Raw genomic sequence first — 9571 nt, 5'->3', positions numbered from 1 at the left:
TTTTACTGATATCACAGGAACAGTTGGTGTGTAAATATCAGCATTATGGCACTGATATTACAGTTACAGTCAGTGTGATAATTGCACAATTACAGCACTAATATCACAGCTAAATTCAACGTGTTAATTTCTGAATTACACAAGTGATATCACTGGTACATTCCTTATGTATATATCAGCATTACAGCACTGATATCACAGGTACATTTATTCTGTCATTCTCAGAATTATTGCACAGACATCACAGGTACAGCCACTGTGTATATATCAGAATTATAGCACTGATATCACAGTTACAGTCAATGTGGAAATATCAGAATTACAGCAACGATATCACAGTTAAAATCACTGTGTAAATATTAGATTATCAGCACTGATATCACAGGTACACTGAGTTAATGAATATCATACCTACAGCGCTGTCAACACGTCAATCACTGTGTAAATATCAGAATTGCAACACCATTATCACAGTTACAATCACAATGCAAATCTCACATTTAAACCAATGATTTCACATTCATAATAAGAGTGTAAATATTAGTGTTACAGCACCGATATCACAGTTACAGTCAATGTATAAAATCCAGAATTGCAACACTGACATCACCAGTACAGTCACTGTGTAAATATTAGAATTACAGCACCGATATCACAGGTACAGTCGATGTGTAAACATCAGAATTACAGCACCGATATCACAGGTACAGTCGGCGTGAGTATATCAGAACTACAGCACTGATGTCACATGTACATTCAATGTGTGAATATCAGAATTATTTTACGGATATCACAGGAACAGTTGCTGTGAAAATATCAGCATTATGGCACTGATATTACAGTTACAGTCAGTGTGATAATTGCACAATTACAGCACTAATATCATAGCTGAAGTCAGTGTGTAAATGTCTGAATTACACAAGTGATATCACTGGTACATTCCTTTTGTATATATCAGCATTACAGCACTGATATCACAGGTACATTTATTCTGTCATTCTCAGAATTATTGCACAGACTTCACAGGTACAGCCACTGTGTATATATCAGAATTATAGCACTGATATCACAGTTACAGTCAATGTGGAAATATCAGAAATACAGCAATGATATCACAGTTAAAATCACTGTGTAAATATTAGATTATCAGCACTGATATCACAGGTACACTGAGTTTCTGAATATCATATCTACAGCGCTGATTTCAACACGTCAATCACTGTGTAAATATCGGTATTGCAACACCATTATCACAGTTACAATCACTTTGCAAATCTCACATTTAAACCAATGATTTCACATTCATAATAAGAGTCTAAACATTAGTATTACAGCACCGATATCACAGTTACAGTCAATGTATAAACTCCAGAATTGCAACACTGACATCACCGGTACAGTCACTGTGTAAATATCAGCATTACAGCACCGATATCACAGGTACATTCAGTGTGTAAATACTGGAATTACAGCACCGATATCACAGGTACGTTCAGTGTGTAAATATTAGAATTACAGCATCGATATCACAGGTACAGTCAATGTGTAAGTATTAGAATTACAGCACCGATATCACACGTACAGTCGATGTGTAAATATCAGAATTACAGCACCGATATCACAGGTACATTCTGTGTGAAAATATCATAATTACAGCACCGATATCACAGGTACATTCAGTGTGTAAATATTAGAATTACAGCACCGATATCACAGGTACAGTCGATGTGTAAATATCAGAATTACAGCACTGACATCACAGGTACATTCAGTGTGTAAATATCAGAATTACAGCACCGACATCACAGGTATATTCAGTGTGTAAATATGAGAATTGCAGCACTGATATCCCAGGTACAGTCGATGTGTAAATATCAGAATTACAGCACCGATATCACAGGTACATTCAGTGTGTAAATAATAGAATTACAGCACCGATATCACAGGTACATTCAGTGTGTAATTATCAGAATTACAGCACCGATATCACAGGTACATTCAGTGTGTCAATATCAGAATTGCAGCACTGGTATCCCAGGTACAGTCGATGTGTAAATATCAGAATTACAGCACCGATATCACAGGTACATTCAGTGTGTGAATATCAGAATTAAAGCAGTGATATCACCGGTTCAGTCACTGTGAAAATATCAAAATAACAGCAATGATATGACATGTACAGTCAGTACATGTGCATTCGGTATATATGCATCAGAATAACAGTTCAGATATCACAGGTCCACCAATTGTGTAAATATCAGAATTACAGCACTGACATCACCAGTCCAGTCACTGTGAAAATATCAAAATAACAGCAATGATATGACATGTACAGTAGGTATGAGAATATCAGAGTTACAGCACGGGTATCACACGTACAGTCAATGCTTGAATATCAGAATTAAAACACTGATATCACATGTATATTCAGTGTGCAAATATCAGCATTTCAGCACCGATATCACAGAAACAACAGTGTGCGAAGGTCAGGATTAAAGACTGATATCACAGGTAAACTCACTGTGTGAATATCAGTCTTCTAGCACTGAGGTACAGTCAATGAATATAAAAGAATTACAGCATCGATATCACAGGTCAAATGAATGTGTACTTATCAGAATTAAAGCACCGATATCATCGGTACACGCAGTGTGTGAATATCAGATGTTCAATCACTCTGTAATATCGCAATAACAGCAACGATATGACATGTACAGTCTCTGTATGGCTATCAGAATTATAGCACATATAATAAAGCTACAGTCAGTGTGTGAATATCAGAATTACAGCAGCGATATCACAGCTATATTCACAGTGAAATTAAAAGAATTGCAGCACCTTAATCACAGATACAACAATGTATGAAGGTCCGTATTACAGCACTGATATCACAGGCAAAGTCACAGGGCTAGAAATTCAATTTGGGCCCGCCAGCTGGCTTGCGCCCAAAAGTTACCGCTACGCGCGGAGCCATGTGCGCCCACCGGAAATTCAGCTTCAGCGCCCCAAGTCGAAGCCGGCTGCAATTCAAGGGTGTGGCCGCCCCCGCTTGGGGCGCTGAAACTGAATTACGGTGCGCTACGTGCTGCAGCGCCACCCGCTGCGGAGCGGCAGGCTGCGGCACTGCACGCCTTCCTCCTTCTCTTAAGGAGGAGGCGCCTGCAACTCCAAGATCGCTGCTCGCTAGTGCCGGCAAATGAGCCCGGCACCACGGAGAAGTGCCGGACTCCCGGAAAGCAGCTGGCAGAGCCGTGGGGGGGGGTGCGGGTGGAGGAGGCCGGGGAAGGAGGTGCGGGAAGGCGTCCGCCGAAAAAGCGGCCGGCCGTACCTCCGCCTTAACTCGCCCCAATAATGCTGCAGGATGGCCCCGGTTGCTGAACGTTGTTTGCGGCCGCTGCGGAAGAGGCGGCCGGAACTAAATATGGGGGTCGGACCAGTAGCGGGGCGAAACCGGGGCACTGCGCACACCGATGATGTCATCGGTGTCAGCGCAGCGCTACCGGCTACCGCCGCCATTAACGCAGCACTGAATATCAGCGCAAGCTCCTCTAGTGGCGCAGAAGCCCTCTTTGGGCAGAAACTGTGCGCAAAGCCCACTGAATTTCTAGGCCACTCTGTTTATATCAGATTTATAGCACCTATATCACAGGTATTGTTTGTGTGTAAGTATCAGAATTACAGCAACGATATCACAAGTTTAATGACTGTGTAGTTATCAGAATTAGAGCACTGATATCACCCGCATAGTCATTACAAATATCAGAATACATCACTGATATCATATATGCAGTCAGTGTGCAGATATCAGGATTACAGCTCTGATATCACAGACACAGTCAGTATGAGTATATCATAATTGGAGCACTAACTTCAGATGTATATTCAATGCCAGAATATCAGAATTATTGTACTGATATCACAGGGACAGTGTGTTAATATCTGCATTACAGTACTGACATTAAAATTTCAGTCACTTCGTTAATTTCACAATTGAAGCTCTGATATCACAGGTGCCATCACTGTGTGATTATCTGATTTAGGCACTGATATCACAGCTAAAGTCAGTGGCCTAGAAATTCAGTGCCCTTAGCGCCGATTTTGCGGCGCTAGAGGGCCTAGCGCTGCAATTGGCGCCGGCGCCTAAATTGCCTGGGGCCCTTCCGCCGCGGTAGACCGGTAGCGCTGCGCCGGCACAGATGACGTCATCGGTGTGCGCAGCGTCCCGGTTGCCGTGGTGACGGGCCCCAGCGCCGAAATTGACTTGCGGCCGCCTCGCCCGTGGCAGCCGCAAGCAACGTTCTGGCAGAGGTGCCTTGCACAAGTTTGCGCCGGCGCATTAAAGGCCCCGCGGCGGCCGGCCGCTTTCCCGCCGCCCGCCTGGCCGCAGATCACTCCCCGGACTTCCCCCCCCACCCCCCCCCCCGGAACAGAAGCAAGCCTGGCACTTGTCCGAGGTGCCGGGCTCATTTTTAGATCGATTTTCGCGGGCCGCGGCCGGGTGCAGGCAGCTCCTCCTTAAGGGAAGGAGGAGGCCTGCACTTCCCGAACCTGCCGCACCGCAGCGGGCGCCGCAGCGCCGGAATAGCGCCGAAATTCAGCGCGTAGCGCCAGGTTTCAGGCGCAAACAGCTCTCAGCAGCGCCGGCAGCCGTTTGGGCGCAGAATATTGAATTTTGGGCCCGACCAGCGCGACTTAGCTCCGGCAATAACTTCCGGCGCTAAAGCCCTGGCTGCGCCAAAACTCAATTTCTAGGCCATTGAATTTTGGGCCCGACCAGCGCGACTTAGCTCCGGCACTAACTTCCGGCGCTAAAGCCCTGGCTGCGCCAAAACTCAATTTCTAGGCCAGTGTGTAAATTTTCGAAATACTGCAGTGATATCACTTGCACAGTTATTATGTAATTATCAGAATTATAGAACAGATATCACTGGTTCTGTCACTGTGCATATATCAGAATTACTGCATTGACTTCACAGTTACAGTCAGTGTGGAAATATCAGAATTACAGCAACGATATCACAGATAAGTTCACTGTATAAACATCGGATTATCAGCCCTGATATCACAGGTACATTTAGTGCCTGAATATCAGGTCTACAGCGCTGATTTTACAAGTACAACCACTGTGTAAGTATCAGAATTGCAGCACCGAGCTCACAGGTACAGTCACTGTGCATATATCATATTTAAAGCAATGATTTCACAGAAAAGGTCAGTGGGTAATACATTAATTACAGCACTGATATCAAAGATACAGGCCTAGAAATTAGGTATGGCCCCGCCAGCTCAGTTGCGCCCAAAAGTTTGCGCAGCGCCCGGAGCCCGTTGCGCCCGCCAGAAATTCACTTTTAGCGCCCCAAGTCGGAACTGGGCACTCTTCCAGGGTGTGCCCACCTCCGCTTGGGGCGCTGAAAGTGAATTCAGCGCTCCAGCTGCCGCTGCGCCACCCGATGCGGTGCGGCAGGCTGGGGTACTGCAGGCCTCCTCCTCCTCTTAAGGAGGAGCTGCCTGCAGCCGTGAGATCGCCGCTGGATTCTGCCGGCAAATGAGCCTGGCACCACGGAGAAGTGCCGGGCTCGTGGGAATCAGCCACCAATGCCGCGGGGGGGGTGGTGTAGGAGGCCGGGGAGGGAGGTGCGGGCAGGCGGCCGCCGAAAAAGCGGCCGGCCGCACCTCCACCTTTATGCGCCCCACTAACGCTGCATGAAGGCCGTGTTTCACGAACATTGTTTGCGGCCACTGCGGAAGAGGCGGCTGCAACTGAATATGGGCGTCGGGCCGGCGTCGGGGCGGAACCGGGGCGCTGCGCACACTGATGACGTCATCGGTGCCGGCGCAGCGCTACCGGCTACCGCCACCATTAACGCTGCACTCAATTTCCGCGCTACCAACCCCGCCGGCGCAGAAGACCTCTTTAGGTGCTAAGTGGGCGCAAGGCCCACTGAATTTCTAGGCCACTGTCTCTGTGTGAATATCGGAATTACAGCACTAATATCACAGGTACATTCAATGTTGTAGTATCAGTATTGAAGCACCGAGATCACGAACATATTCAAAGTATACATACCATAATTACAGCACTGATATCACAGATACAGTCACTTTGTAAATATCAGATTTGCAGCAAACATATCAAAGGTAAAGTAAGTATCTACATATCAGAATTATAGCACTGATATCACAGCTACAGACGGTGTGTAAATATCAGAAGTGAATTATCGAATTAGAGCAGGACCATCACAGATACAGTCAGCATGGAGAAATCAAATTTACAGCAGTGATATCTCAGGTTAAGTTACTGTATAAATATCAGATTAACAGCACTGATATCACACGTAAACTCGGTGTCTGAATATCAGAATTACAGAGCTGATTTCACACGTACAGTCAATCAGTGACTAGCAGAATAACAGGAATTATGTCAGTGGTACAGTCAGTGTGTGAATATCAGAATTATAGCATTAATATCAGAGGTACAGTTAGTGTGTAAATATCAGCATTACAGCAATGATATTGCAGTTTCAGTCACTGTGTGAATATCAGAAATACAACACGGATATCACAGGTACAGGCAATGTTTGAATATCAGAATTACAACACAGATATCACATGTATGTACATCACAGGTACAATCGTGTGCGATGATCAGGATTACAGCACTGATATCACAGGTAAAGTCATTGTGCGAATATCAGAATTATAGCCTTGGTGAGACCACATCTTGAGTATTGTGTGCAGTTTTGGTCGCCTTTTCTGAGGAAGGATATCCTTACCATGGAAGGAGTTCAGCGAAGATTCATCAGGCTGATACCTGGGATGGCAGGAATGATGTATGAGGAGAGATTGGGCCGATTGGGCTTGTACTCGCTGGAGTTTAGAAGAATGAGAGGGGATCTCATTGAAACTTATAAAATTCTGGCAGGACCGGACAGACTAGATGCAGGGAGGATGTTTCCGATGGTTGGGGAATCCAGAACCAGGGGTCACAGTCTAAGGATAAGGGGTGGGCCTTTTAGGACAGAAATGAGAAGGAATTTCTTCACCCAGTGAGTTGTGAACCTATGGAATTCTCTACCACAAAAGGCAGTAGAGGCCAATTCATTAAATATATTCAAGAAGGTGTGGGATATATTTCTTAAGGCTAAAGGGATCAAGGGGTATGGGGAGAAAGCAGGGACTGGGAACTGAACTTGAATGATCAGCCATGATCGCATTGAATGGCAGAGCAGGCTAGAGGGGCCGAATGGCCTACTCATGCTCCTATCTTCTATGTTTCAATGTTTCTATACAGTCAATGTATATAACAGAATTACGCACTGAAATTACTGGTACAGTTCATGTGTAAATATCAGAATTACATCACTGAAATCACATGTACAATCAGAGAGCGAATATCAGAATTACAGCTCTAATATCACAGATACAGTCATTGTAAATATCACAATTACATCACTGATATCATATATATAATCAGTGTGCAATTATCCGAATTACAGCTCTGATATCACAGATACAGTCAGTGTGGGTATATCTTAATGACAGCACTGACTTCACATGTACAGTCAATGTGTGCGTATCAGAATATTGTACTGATGTCACAGGAACAGTGTGTTAGTATCAGCATTACAGCACTGATATTACAGGTACAGTCACTGTGTTAATTCCGCAATTACAGCTCTGATATTCCAGGTACACTCAGTGTGTGAATGACAGATTTAATGCACTGATATCACAGCTAAAATCAGTGTGTAATTTTCGGACTTACAACCGCGATATCACCGGTAAATTCATTCTGTAAATATCACATTTTAAGCACTGATATCACAGGTACAATCAATGTCTCAAGATGACAGAGACAGCGCTGATTTCTCCATGTAAATATCAGAATTGCACCACCGATATCACAAGTACAGTCACAGTGCAAATCTTCCATTTAAAGCAATGATTTCACAGGCATATTCAGCTTGTAACTAATAGAATTACAGCACCGATATCACAGTTACAGACAATGTGTAAATATCAGAAGTGCAGTACTGATATCACCAAGCACTGTCACTGTGTATATATCAGAATTGCTACATTGACATCACAAGTACAGTCAGTGTGTAAATATCAGAATTACAGCACTGAATGACAGGTAAAGTCTGTGTGTAAATATCAGAATTACATAACACAACATAAGAAGTAGGAGCAGGAGTAGGCCATACGGCCCACCGGACCTGCTCCGCCATTCAATAGGTTCATGGCTGATTCGAATCTAGACTCACGTCCACTTCCCTGCCCTCTCTCCGTAACCCCTAATTCCCTTAACTGCTAGGAAACTGTCTATCTCCATTTTAAATTTATTTAATATTCTCTGGGGTAGCAAATTCGATAGATTTACTACCCTCTGAGTGAAGAAGTTTCTCCTCATCTCAGTTTTGAAAGGGCAGCCCCTTATTCTTAAATTATGCCCCCTAGTTGTAGTCTCACCCATCAGTGAAAACATCCTCCCCGCATCCAACTGATCAAGCCCCATCACAATTTTGTATGTTTCGCTAAGATCGACTCTCATTCTTCTGAACTCCAATGAGTAGAGTCCCAACCTACTCAACCTTTCCTCATACGTCAACCCCCTCATCTCCGGAGTCAACTGAGTGAACCTTCTCTGAACCGCCTCGAGAGCAAGTATATCTTTTCTTAAATATGGAAACAAAAACGGCACGCAGTATTCCAGGTGTGGCCTCACCAATACCCTGTATAACTGCAGCAAGACTTCCCTGTTTTTATACTCTATCCCCCTTGCAATAAAAACCAAGATTCCATTGGCCTTCCTGATCTCCTGCTGCACCTGCAGACTAACTTTTTGTGTTTCATGCACCAGGACTCCCAGATCCCTTTGTACTGCAGCACTTTGCAGTTTCTCTCTATTTAGATAATAACTTGCTCTTTGATTTTTCTGCCAAAGTGCATAACCTCGCACTTTCCAACATTATATTGCATCTGCCTAATTTCTGCCCACTCACTTAGCCTGTCTATCTCCTATTGCAGGGTTTTTACGTCATCCTCACTCATTGCTTTCCCTCCCATCTTGGTATCATCAGCAAACTTGGATATGTTGCACTCAGTCCCTTCCTCCAAATCGTTAATATAGATTGTAAAGAGTTGGGTTCCCAGCACTGACCCCTGCGGAACACCACTAGTTACTGATTGCCAGCCTGAGAACGAACCATTTATCCCAACTCTTTGTTTTCTGTTAGATAGCCAATATTCCACCCATGCCAGTATATTACCCCCAATCCCGTGATTTCTTATCTTGATCAGTAATCTTTTGTGTGAAACCCTGTCAAATGCCTTTTGGAAGTCCAAATACACTACAACCACTGGTTCCCCTTTACCCACCCTGTAGGTTAGATCCTCAAAGAATTCAAGCAAATTTGTCAAACATGACTTCCCCTTCATAAAACCATGCTGGCTCTGTCCTATTAAATTATGTTTATCCAAATGCTCTGTTACTGTTTCCTTAATAATGGACTCCAACATTTTGCCAAACACAGATGTTAGGCTAACTGGTCTATAGTTTCTAGCATTT

Source organism: Somniosus microcephalus, unplaced genomic scaffold, assembly GCF_052327205.1.
Source record: "Somniosus microcephalus isolate GS21.2 unplaced genomic scaffold, FLI_Smic_1.0 unresolved_chr1, whole genome shotgun sequence".
Lineage (NCBI taxonomy): Eukaryota > Metazoa > Chordata > Chondrichthyes > Squaliformes > Somniosidae > Somniosus > Somniosus microcephalus.
The sequence above is the reverse complement of the archived record's forward strand: the minus strand, read 5'-3'. Positions refer to the sequence as shown.